This window comes from Puntigrus tetrazona, chromosome 24, assembly GCF_018831695.1.
Source record: "Puntigrus tetrazona isolate hp1 chromosome 24, ASM1883169v1, whole genome shotgun sequence".
Classification (NCBI taxonomy): Eukaryota; Metazoa; Chordata; class Actinopteri; order Cypriniformes; family Cyprinidae; genus Puntigrus; species Puntigrus tetrazona.
In genome coordinates this window covers 9,853,332-9,866,471 of record NC_056722.1, presented here as the reverse complement: position 1 = coordinate 9,866,471, position 13,140 = coordinate 9,853,332, and positions in this window count along the sequence as shown.

Below are 13,140 nucleotides of genomic sequence, written 5' to 3'. Positions count from 1 at the left end.
ATAATTTATCATCTGCCTGCGGATAGCCCTATAAGCTGACTTATGAAATAACAGTGCAACATAAACAGCCAGCATGGTGGGTTACACGGCCGCACTCCCAGAGAGTGCATTACCACCATGAATCAGCTTAATAACGTCTGCCTGTAAGGCCAAATGCCTTTGAGGTGAATTTATTCATTCAAAGATCTGTTTACGACGTTTATCTACACTCTGGTGCCAGACCACTAAAAATGTAAATAAACACTTCCCGAAGATAAAGATATGGCATGAGGGGTTTATAAAGAAAATGACATTAGGGGAGACGCTGGGCTTTGTTCCAAAGCACAGTGAGCTGTCTCACTGTCAGGATACATATATAGGATGATACATTCTAGCACAGTAATTTAAACACAGTGAAACCTCATAAATTAGATGCTCCATATGCATAAATAGCGCTCATTGCTTGGAAGTGTACAAGATGCTAACACTTTATTCCGTAAAGTTTGATGTTAGCACGTTGCTAAAGCCTAATGCTATAATACTGTATGTTACACAATAAAGGAACTTTTTTTTTTTTTTACAACAAAGTTTTAGTTTTAATGAAAACGCCTGCCTGATCTTCTTCCTCCAAGACCACGTCTGAACACCTCATAAATCACATATCAGTCATAAGTCGCATTAATATTTGACATAGTTTTATTTATATATATATATATATATATATATATATATATATATATATATATATATATATATATTTATGTATGCTGTTATTTAATATGAAAGAAAAATATGAAGGAAATTACAGTTGCAAAAGCCTGCAAAAGTGCTGTTTGAATGTTTACAAAATGAGCATTTTCCCAGGCTCCTGTTTATGTTCATGTATTTCACTTTAATGGATTAAAATAAACTATTCTTTGCCTTTAAAACGAAATTCAATTGCTAGGAGCCTGATTAAAATGCCATATTATGAGAAAAATTTAAATGTAATGCAGTCTGAACACTTCGCACATGAAAATGAGCTGAAGCCTGTCCTCCGAAAAAAGTACCCTATAGGTCGTAAAGTACTTGAAATATGAAATATTATTTTTACTGTTTTATTGTTTTATGTTACAAACAATGCCATAGAAACAATTAACAGTTTTCGAGTGAGAACGTTCAGTGTGAGTAGAATGAAAGTTTTCTTGCAATTATGATAATGCAAGCAACGTAAAAAGGCTGAACTATTCTAGCTCTTGTTTAAATTTATCCCACCATTGACATCTGTTGTCTTTTGAGGCATCGCGACAATAAAACAGATTTGAGTTCCTGAGCTCCTGCACCGAGCAGCTGAGCTCAAACCTTGATCTCCCTCTGAGTATGTGACACACAGGGCTTTGCTCATATTTTATGCCTTCTAAATAAACTCAACAGATGTCTCCCTTCAAGGTAGGTGCTTTGATAACTAACTCTGTCGTTTCCCTTTAATGCTGTCATTCATCGAGAGAAATGAAAAGGGGCTGGCTGGCTGTTTGAAATATCAAAGGGAAAATACTGGTTAACTAATCATTCCATCAGTTTGTTTTATCAGATTTGGATCAGTGGAGCTCAGAGATAAACAAACTCTATGGAGAAGAAATAATTCTTGCTCTGTTTGAAAGCTCTGCATACAAGCTTAACAGGGGTTATAAGTAATATTTGACATGAATCATATCATCTCCCCAACATGCTTGTAGAATTTTGTTCATGCCAAGCTACCAACTCCTCGGTATCTACGCCATAAAATTGGTAATCAAAGTTTGTCTTATTTCAGTTTATTATGCAGAAACTATTAGAATTAAGCTTATTAGCTGAATCGACTATCTAATTTGATCTCAATCATAGATTTTCATGCTATACGTAGATATAATATACAATATATATATATGTATGAATTCATATAAAATCATCACATTGTAACGTGAACATTTATTTATTTATTAAATATATTCATAGTCGTTTGACTAGTTTTTACTTATTGCAGAGATTATTGTACAAAAGCATATATTATTGCAGCATATATTATTGTACAAAAGCATAATATATATATATATATATTGCAAAATAATAAGTGTGTTTTCTAAATTAAACAAAAATACTATGTACATTTTTGTGCCTTACTAAGAAACATTGTTCCTAGTATCCAGTTCCTATAAATCCTGTTCAAATGTTTCAGTCTGATAAGGAAGTTGATGTTCTGAATCAGCCCTTGAAGGGTCAGAGCACAGCAGGATCTCTATAATTGTGGGCTGGAAAAATGTCATCTGTCTCTTCAGAATCGTTGCTGTACCTGCCAACCGAGTCCCTGCTCGAGCCCTCATCAACAGAACAGCTCCAGGCACACAGAAATGACTGCAGATTTATTAAAGGCTAATTCAACTGCACACTAAAAAAAAGTGGTTCTCTCTCGTAGCATTCCAGCAATCAAATCTTGGCTCTTTCAGAGAATCTGTCAGATTATTATTTTAAACAGACATTTCTCTGAATTGGTTCTTTCAAGGTCTTGGTGATTTATTTATGACACTTTACTATTATTATTTTTTAATCGGATTTTCTAATGTCCATCATGTGATAACCACTTTCATCCTTCTTCACACCCCACAAATATTTATTTGCCAATTGCATTTATTTAAAGCAGCTGTGTATAAATAGTATCAGAATCAAACCAATAACTTAGCATAATGCTTCAAGAACAAGAAGTCTGTTCCAAATCTAGTGGCCTACCTACAGACAAATCTTGTGGAGTGATATATAACACAATATTGCTAAGCTAACAACACAACACTGCGATGAGCATTTTATACATACATTTGTTGAATTAATCTTCGATATATATGGGCTTAAAGAGATACGTCATCCAAAAATGAAAGGATTTTAGTTTCTTCTTTTAAAAAAACATAATCAAAAGTTATGTTAAAACATGTCCTGGCATTTCCAAGCTTTATAATGGAGGGGTTTAATATATTGATGTCTAAATAGTTAAGTGCATTCATCCATCCATCATTAAAAGCATGAAGCAATCTTGCTTACACTTTATTTTAAGGACACTTTATTTTAGTTACAGTGCAATTATACATTCACATTTATACAGTTTCTAATGCATTTCTTAATGCGCATTTATATCTGTTGGCCTGATTATAGCGCGCATCAACAGTAAGATGCATTTTGCATTTGCTCACTACTACTTAAGTGTTTTGCAGTCATTTTATTTTTCATCTCTTTAGTTGATTTTCCTCCCACCTGCCTGTAAATGTGTTTACGCTAACACAGTCTCACGACCATTTGTATTTTTTTTTACGAGGTTGCTAATTCATGCGAATTTGTACGTCCTCACTTAACATAAATTTGTATGATTTGTCTAAACCCCAGCGATGGGTCGGTTTAGGGGCGGGGTTATGTTTAGTTTATTCATAAAAAGAATCATACGAATTGGTACAATTTGTAAAATATAATACCGATTTAGCAAAGATCTTTGAGGTTGAGGTTGTACCATTCGTAGTGAATGAGCAACTTCGCAGTAAATATTAACAAGTTCCCACTTTATGTTTTTATATGACATTCTCATAATCTAAGAATTGTCAACCCTGAACCTACTTCTGTAATAGCTAGTATCTGAACTCTGCACCAAAAAAACCCCAAAAAACAATGATGTCTTAAAACCACTCAGTCAGACGCTGCCTCAGTTTTTTTTGCAGGGAGGTATGCTTGGAGTAAAACCAAATGAATACCTAATAAAAATCCTCTAAATATCCATGTAATATAGCTGGAGAGACCATCTCAGAGGTTGATAAATCGGTTTTCTGCAGTGCAACAGGAGTACAGTCCATCTGGTTCCTCCTCAGAAGGCCGTAAGCAGGAGCAGCTGATGAGAGCTCCACGCTGCGCCAGGTGCTTGGCCTGGCTGATTGCTTCTTGTGTGTACTCTGCAGTGGGTGATTATGAAAATGCCTCTACAGTAAGTCTGTCATGTGGCAACATAAGTGTTTATCTGAGCCTCTGATTGCGATGTGAGGACACGTGTTTGGTTTTTCAGAGCTGACTCGTTAGGGTCTTTGATTACCCGTGTGGTAAATGGTGACCAGCTAGTTGGGGGAACCATGGGGCAATTGCAAAAGATCCCATTACTTTATAGCATCTTGCAGAGTGGCTGGGAGATTACCATAATTCAGTATGCCGTGCAGAAATAGCACGGAAGCCGCAATCTGTAATGATTACTAAGAAACAAATGTATGCTGCAAAAAAATCTGTAAAATTTACAGTAAAAACTGACAGCTGTAGATGCTAGAATTCGACTGTAAAAAAAGTTCATTAACTTATATAATGTTAATATACCAACTTATTTAAGTACTGAAACATGTTTTGTACCTTTAAAATACACTGATAACCAGCAAATGTGATATGAACCAAAGCCCATCACAAGCAGCTTTTAAATAGTAACATATACAGAACACTAAACACCATCATGGTGAGACTCATAAAACTGAAATACGCGATAAACATTCATTTAACAACATCACGTGGTAAACATACAACCCTAATAAATATAACTGATTAGAAAAAAAAAGACGAAACATAGTTATTTCCGAAGAAACTACATTTGAAATGTCAGTTTATGTACTTTTTCCTGTAAATTTTACAGGAACTTACCATTCAAAATTTAACAGGTTTTACCGTAGCATTTTCAGTTTTTACCTTTAAAATCATGGTCATTTTTTACACTGTAGGTTATAGGAAAACCCTAATAGTAGCATGGCAGCAGAAAATGGCTAAGAGTGGCAATGAACCTTATGGTCAATAGTTTTGTGATGACAGATTTAATGTTAGCCTTTGACCTTTTCATGGATTGTTTTTGATAAATCAGAGAAAGATCGGTAATGTTTGAATGTGATCACACATTGTTGATGATAACCGCTCCATTTCTTATAAATTATTGCAAGATCCATATGTCAATATTCCTGGCTCAGAAGGCCAGGGTAACAATAAACTATATGTGACATTTCTGAACAAGCTGCTGAGCAAGTTAATTTTTCATGAGTGCTCTCTCAGAAAATGCCAGTTGGGTATTTGTTGAAGCCAAGACGCTAGTTGAGGTGCTTCAAATAAATCAATATATCTAGTTGAAACAGACTAGACTGTGACTCATGTCTGTGGATCTATTAGCCTTGCAGGATCTTAAATTATGAAGATGCACTGCGATAGAAAACAACAGCTGAATTGAATCCAACAGGGTTAAGGCCAAGTTTTTCTCTTCTGCCTGGAAGAAAAAAGATGAGTGACAGCTAAAAATAAGCTTAAACCAGCATTATTTTTCATTTTTGTTTAGGTGCTGCTCATTAGCAAGACGAGTCAAGCAGAATGGTCTTTATAGCTTAACAAACCTTTTCTGGTTAAGCTCATAATTAGAAACCAAGTATCAGCATTCAGATATTATGAACTTATGCTGACAACCAGGTTTCCCTCATGAAAAAAAAAGAAGTGTGTTCAGTACTGAATGTGCATTTGTGAGCCCGGTCTCATGAAACTGCATATAAATAGTGTGCCAAATAAAGACTCATGGTACCGAACTTTAACATTCGTAAAATACATTCGTGTTTGGCATGCAAATGATACGCCAGTTTTCAGCATACATATAATACACATCTATCCCCAACCCTATCCTAACCACTAAGTAGCTGAACACGCCAAAGTCAATGTTTGCTTATTAATACCATGAGTTTGTGTTTTTATTTGGCATGCTATTTATACAGTTTTCGTGATATCGGGTTGGCATTTGTAGTGTACTTCAAATCCTAAAAGTGTATTTTAAAAACTGTACTTCAGACAATATAAAAATATTTAAGTGTATATTAAAAAAGTATGATGCTAATGCATGATGTACTTGGGAGACGAGGAGCTAACAAACAAACAAATTTGAACAAAACAGTTCAAATCTGAATAAAATGGCAAGGTTGCACCAACAAATGTGTTTTTTTGTAAGTTTTGCATTTCTTTAACGCTATTGGGTAGGTTTAGGATTTGGTGTAGAGCATATTACCAACATGATAGAGCATTAACTTTTAGCACTGATATTTAAATTCTAAAATATATATATATCAACATAATAAACATGTGCCAGGGTTCATATACTGTACCTGCGTTTTAATGCCATTCAGTGGACATTTCTAGTTAAAACTGTATGCGAAAATATGCATTAAGTCACGTAAAAACAGTGTTCTACAAAAAGTGCACAGAGGTACGTATTCCCATGACACCAGGTTGGTATAAGGTATAAAAATTAGTTACGTTTTACTTCACTTTGGCAAATACAGGTCAATCTATGAAAGTGTACGATGCCATAGAGATTCATTCAGCATACAAATTCATGCAGTCTATGAGCAAAGTTGGTGTGCATAAAGAAGCTCTTGCAGTTTGTTACGGTGATGCAGTGATACTCGTCTATCTCTATTGTAAGCCATCGGTATGAGAAATGAAAAGCGTACACAATAAATCTTCAAACTTGTCAGAAGCGATTGTTTCAAAGCTCACCACAGCCTGTCAATTAAGCTTGCTTTTCATGCACCTGACAGTATCCTTATTACAGCCAGAAGCAAACAAATAAAATCCAAGCAAATGGGAAAAACATTTATTGTGTCTTGTTCCCTTTACAGCAACAGATGAGCTCCATCATTGCTTTTTAGTATTTTTTTCCCTCCTCACTTTGTTTTTCTGCATTAATCTCAGTTCAGTGCTTCCTCCAGGCCATGGCTGTGATATTGCTGTTTACAGGGGTCTGCCTGATTAGTAATAACGGTTAACCTTTTTGGGGCTTTTGCAAAACATTAATCAATGGGGCTGATTAAAAAAATGTTTAGGATAAGGTTGTGGGGTTGAGTCAGATAAGTGTGGAAAATTGAGAGAGAGGAGAAAAGAAAATGATAAATCTTGAGCCCACAGTTAAAAAAACGAGGCATGTTGCTTGCTTTGTTTTCCTAATAAAATGAAGAAAACTAAAATTAACCTCAATACAAGGTCTTCTTGCATGATTCATGATCCCAAATTCATCCAAAGATGCTAACATTGAAATACTGCCAATGAAAACCATATTAGGTAGTTAGGTGTAATCTTTTTATTATTATTCCTAAAATAAAATCATTATTTTTGTCCATATTATTTGGCCAGATTACTTTAGAATTTTATAAAAAAAGTTTTATAATATATATATATATATATATATATATATATATATATATATATATATATATATATATATATATATATATATTACTCAACATACATATGTGTATGTATTATTTTTCTAATTTTCTAATTAAGATATATATACACTTATTTGCATTTAATGTGATTTTAATACATATCAAACTTAAAGATTTTCCAAAAAAATGTTCAATACAGTACATTTACAATATCAGTATTTTCAGCTACTTTTTAAAAAGAAAATAAAACTGTGAACACCTCTATGATTCATTTGGAAACCGAAAATAACAATGGAAGAGACTGTGATTGGCAAGAAGTGGACAGCAGGTTGATGGGCTTTTTTTTGGCTCTTGTTTCCACTGTGTCTCACCCCTCCTCCTTTTTATTTTTCTTCTCGCAGCATCATTGGCTGTTGCTCATTGCCGCCGCTGTCTTACTTGTCAGGGACCTGAAGATGATGGCCTGGCGTGAAACAAGTGTGAAATTTATCTCCTACTGTATATCCTTTCTTTGTAACGATCTATTTTTAAAACCATGCTAATGATGTACACTACCATAGTTTTAAATGCATAATGTTGGAAAGGTATAATAAAAATAATAGTTCAGCAAAGATTGAAAATTTGCTGAGATTTTACTTAAGGCCATTCGAGATGAAGATGAGGTTGTTTCTTTTAATCTGACCAGGCCTGAAGACATTTCATTTACATCAGTGTTATGATTTGTTAACGCTGGGAGATTTGATAAATGGTGCTTTCGAATGTTAGCATCACGCATATCCAACTTCATATCTGTGGGTTTTCACAGACTGTCTGGTAGGTTTAGGGTTGGATTTGGTCTAGGGCATATTTACAACACGACAGAGCAACAGTACCCGGATATTTGAATTTTGAACGGTAGAAATATGCACCTATATAAAAGTTTTAAAAAGTGCAAGGGTTCACATATTGAACAACCTTTGTTTTAGCGCCATTTCTCTTTGAAACTGCGGAGAAACGTGCACAAACACGTGCTGCACAAATAGTGCATATTTTTACAGAGGTGTATGTTTTTGTGAGACCAGGTTGAAAAAAAAAAGTCATATCCGAGACAATGATGAAAGCGTTTGCATCAGGGTCTCTGTTCTGGGTTTATTGTCCAGCGACTCTCTGCAGCCTTGACCGGTTGACTAGAGCGGTGCGGGACAATTTAACAGTGTGAAAACGCATGCAAACATCCGTCATCCTCCTACACAGCTCACGCCAATAAAACACAGTAAACAGACGAATCTCCGACACAGCGCAATACAGTCTCTTTCCTCCCATAAGGCATTGCAGAGAGCATGCGCTAGGTATTCAGCTAGAGGCCTGATTAGGGTGATGCAGATGTATTGCATGTGAAACATGTTTATTTGCCCAATTAGCGCCCAAATAAGTGACAGATGTAATCTCTCAAATATCTCCCAAATGGAGAGAAAAAAAAAGCGGGAATGTGTGAAACCCCTCCTCCTCTTCTTCCCGAAGCTCGTAATGATGAAGTCTGTATGTGTTCTGTGCCTCATTAATGTGTGTCAGCCTTGACAGAAGGAAGGACATGCTGGAAACAGTAAGGCTGCTTCACTAGCGCTGCATGAACATGCTACAAAAAAAAAAAAACAGAAAAACCGTAAACAACAACCTTGAATCGACTGTATACAACATGCTGTGCACAACAAAGAGTCTGGAAGTACCACACAGCTGATCGCAATGAACCTGCGAAGTCTAATAAAAGACAACCGTAATGACCATCGGATGAAATCATACACCAGTAAACCACGTGACCTCTTGCTCATTTACTTCTTTTAAATGTTCAGTGACTCTATGTTTCGACTAGAAATAGGAATGCTTTCATGGCAGATTCCGACGGTTCTGTCAACCTAACGTTTTTTTTGCAGACCACACAGGGCTTTGTGTTTATTTAAACTTTTAACCCCAGGCTGAAGAACAGATGTAAGCTCCTCCTGGCTGCTGACACGCGTCACATTCAGAGGGCTTTAGTTTGTTTGACTGTCACAACATGTTTCGCCAATGCCCCGTGGTACATCTCGAAGTCAAAATACAAGGTCCCTTCTCTCAAACGGGTTGAAAGCCGGACCAAAGCTGGATCTTCGAGAGCACACAGATACCTCTTCATGTGAATCCATGTTCTGAACTCATACACAACCGTTCAAACGTTTAAGACAAAGGCAGCATTCATTTGGTAAAATACAGTAAAGATAGTAATACTATTGTGAAATATTAAAACAATAACAAATAACTGTTTTCTATATTTTATATTTGATTGAATAAATAGTTAATTCCTGCGATGCAAAGCTGAATTTTCACTTTTCGCCTTCACTTTTATATAATCATTCAAAAATCATTTTAATATGCTGATTTGGTGCTCAAGAAACATTTATTTTCACAATTTCACAATTGTGATGTTTATTTTATTTTATTTTATTTATTGTTTTAAGATTGCTTGATGAATGAAAATTCAAATGAACAGGAATTATTAGAAATAAAACTATTTTGTAACATTGTAAATGTCTTTAATGTTGCTTTTGATCCATGAGTCTTTGCAGAACAAATTTTGTGAATTAATGTAGCAATTTAGTAAAAAAAACAAACAAAAAAAAGTACTTTACATAAAAATGAAAAATCACCAAAACAAACATACCAAAACGTTTCATTTATTTTTTTATGCATTTATTCATTTTATTTATTTATTTTTTTTAAGCTGACTTCACAAATCTGTCTTTATTATTCAGCACTTGTAAAGTCGATTTCGATGGTGATTGTCTAAATGATTTTTGGGGCACACACACACACACACACACACACACACACATATATGTAGACATATACAGACGGACACAAACAGAGAGAAAAAGAGTAAGCAAGACATCGCGTGCATGTGAACCCAAACTTTACAAAACCTTAATAAATGTATTTCTCTAACCTCCACTGAAGGTGACATTAATCATTTTCTTTAGTTAGAACTTCCATTCCACCTTGAGAGCACCTCACCCGTTTTTATCAATATTAATGGTTCCCTCTCCTTACTTAGCCAAAGCTATTTCACACTTGGTTAGCTAGGCCATGAGAAGTGTCTCAGGGCGGTATATTTATGAAGCTTCCTAAATATTTTCCGAGATCCCTAATCACACCAGCAAACCTGCCATTTGTGCTAACACACTACAAAATTTCACGCAAGTCATTTATTTTCCCGAACAGAGCAATTGCTCAGTTTATGCATGCCGCTAAGACCTTTAAGAAGTGCTTTGAGAATTCTAATTGGAAAGTGTTCAATAATGTACACGCTTCCTGCACCGCTGTCACAGTCCGAGAGAGCCGTCGACCGGTATTTCTCTGTCTGAAGATGAACAGCGTTGTTGATTTCAGATGGAAGAATTGGTTCTTACAGCCAAGTACCCACATATACACCCACGCACTTGTTTATCAAGCGCTAAATGGATTTCACAAGGTCACTAGGCTAATTGGCTGACCTGTGTGTACTATATCACACTGAAATTCATTTGAAACTGGAGTTACCAAACAGTTTTCAGCAGCCATTTCAAAAAGGAAACCATGCAATGCTTAAGTATTTTTATTTGTGATTAATTAGTTGAATTTATTGGCATTGATTGGCAGCCCTATATTCAAAGCGTCTCTTTGTAATCAGAAATGAGAAATGCGGCTTTCCGGCTTCCCGTAACGTCTCGGTGGGACAACGTGTTTTCGCTTCCTCATGAGAGCGACCCTTGGTTGTCCTCAAACTCCTGCATGCTGCCAGCAGCTACGCTTTCACAATTCAATTCCCATCTCTAAATGAACCGTTCAGACTCGCTGCCTGGGTTCTGACCTTGAGCGGCTGAATACTGCCAGGAAGGACATATTTCTTTCTTCCACGCAGGGATGTATGGATTTCCGTGCTAGCATTCATATGATCAGCGCACATCGCTGAATCCAGAACAAATGTTAATCATAAAATCTTACAGGACCTTTGAAACAACTGCCAGAGAGTAGGCTCACACAAAATTAAAGTGGATTAGTGATTGTTGGGTAATAATGATTCAGGTTATGAAGTTTCATGGTAGCGGCAGGCCTATGGAAGAATGTGAATGAAGCTCAGCTATCTTTCAAATATTCTTTTCAACGTTTCACTTTTTTTCTGTTACATAGTTTCATTTATATAAGCTGTGCATTTACTGAATGATCACTGTGCTATGTCTAAACTCTTTTATGCATAATCATTTTCTATTCTTAACTTTTTATATTAATTTTAAATAATTTTTAATATTATAAAGTGTTTCAATTCATTGTTGTTGTTTTTGTTTTAGATTAAACTATTTTTATTTCAATTATTTGACATCCTTTTATCTAAAACACTTTGAATTGCCATTGTGTGTGAAATGTGCTATAAAAATATAAATAAATAAAGTGTGAATGAACTTGCCTTTTCTTGCCTTGGTGCAAAAAGACTGTTCATGAGTGAGTCATTTGAATGGTTCAGGCCACTGATTCTTTCAGTAACGCTGATTCATTTGAACGAGTCAAATCTCAACTGAATTCAAACAACACAAGAACTGATTCTGCTGCTTTGTTTGGAATTATTGTAATTTTTGGATCTAAAGTATGAAGTAAAATGTAAATTAATGAATAAAAAAATTTATATTCTGTCAGTTGTTGTATATTGCCACACAGTTGTGCTGCCTCCTCCTTGCTATTGAAGTAATTTCTTTAAGCCATTGTTGCTAGTCCATACAAGAGACTCCAATCTTCATCAATTAGCAAAAACAGGTAAATTCAAAAGGTGCATGAAAGTTGTTTCAAATAGGCTACAAAATGTCATTGGATAACTCTTTTCTTTTTAGATAAGTATGATGTTTATTTGATGTTGTGTAGACCAGGCTATTGATTTCTGAGGTTTGGTAGAGCACCAATAATGTACTTGGCTTGACTTTGACCCAAAAATACAACTTTTCTCATCATTTACTCGCCCCCATGCCACTGCAAATATGTATGGCTTTCTTCTGTGACACATAAAAAAATGTTTTGAAAAATTGGTAATGAAAACTGTTTAATGAAAACTGACTTCCATCGCAAATAAATAGACAATTCTTAGAATATCTATTTTGTTTTTCACAGAAAAAAAAAGATTTGATGATAGAACTGTTCGTTTTTGGGTCAACTACCCTTTTTCTAAATTTCTCCTAGGACTGTTTGGGCATTTATGAGGAAACAGTGATGGAGGTCATTTATACAGCTCTACAGTCCAATAGAATACAGTAGATGGTAACATCACAAAACCAGTAGAGTCCAGATAAAACCAGATAAGGGCCATTATCCAAGTGCCTGTTTTATGGTGTGCCATCAGCTGTGCTTAAGATATATGCTCCTGTTGTCCAGCAGCGCATGAAATCAAGTTTGCTAGAATAAGCATTCAGTCCAAAAAATTCAATTTGACTGCAGCATTCGATGCAGAGTGTGTGCAATGTATAATATGATTAGAAACTAACCCAACGAGAAAGGGGGTATTATGTAAGCGTACATGACCACAGGCAGCATTATTTAGAGGTAGTCACACAGTAGCACCTCAGTGCTAAAATGATTATTACACATGTTGGCATATTTAGAAAAAATAAAAGAATGAGAGAAAAAAACTATAGCAGTGTCGGAAACTTTATTGAGTGTTGCTTAGCTGTAAAAATTTGTTATGTTTCTTTACGATATTTTTATTCTGTACACTATACTATGGTTTCTGCAGGTTTGATGAAAGTAAACTTAATTTTAAAAAAGTTAAAGTTTTGAAAAAAGGCTTATTCTTCAAATCCCCTAGAGTTAATAATTTGAGTTTTACTGTTTTGAAATCTATTTAGCATAGCTTAGCATAGCTCTTTGAATCCAATTAGACCAGTAGCATCGTGATTAAAAATGACATGATGAGTTTTGA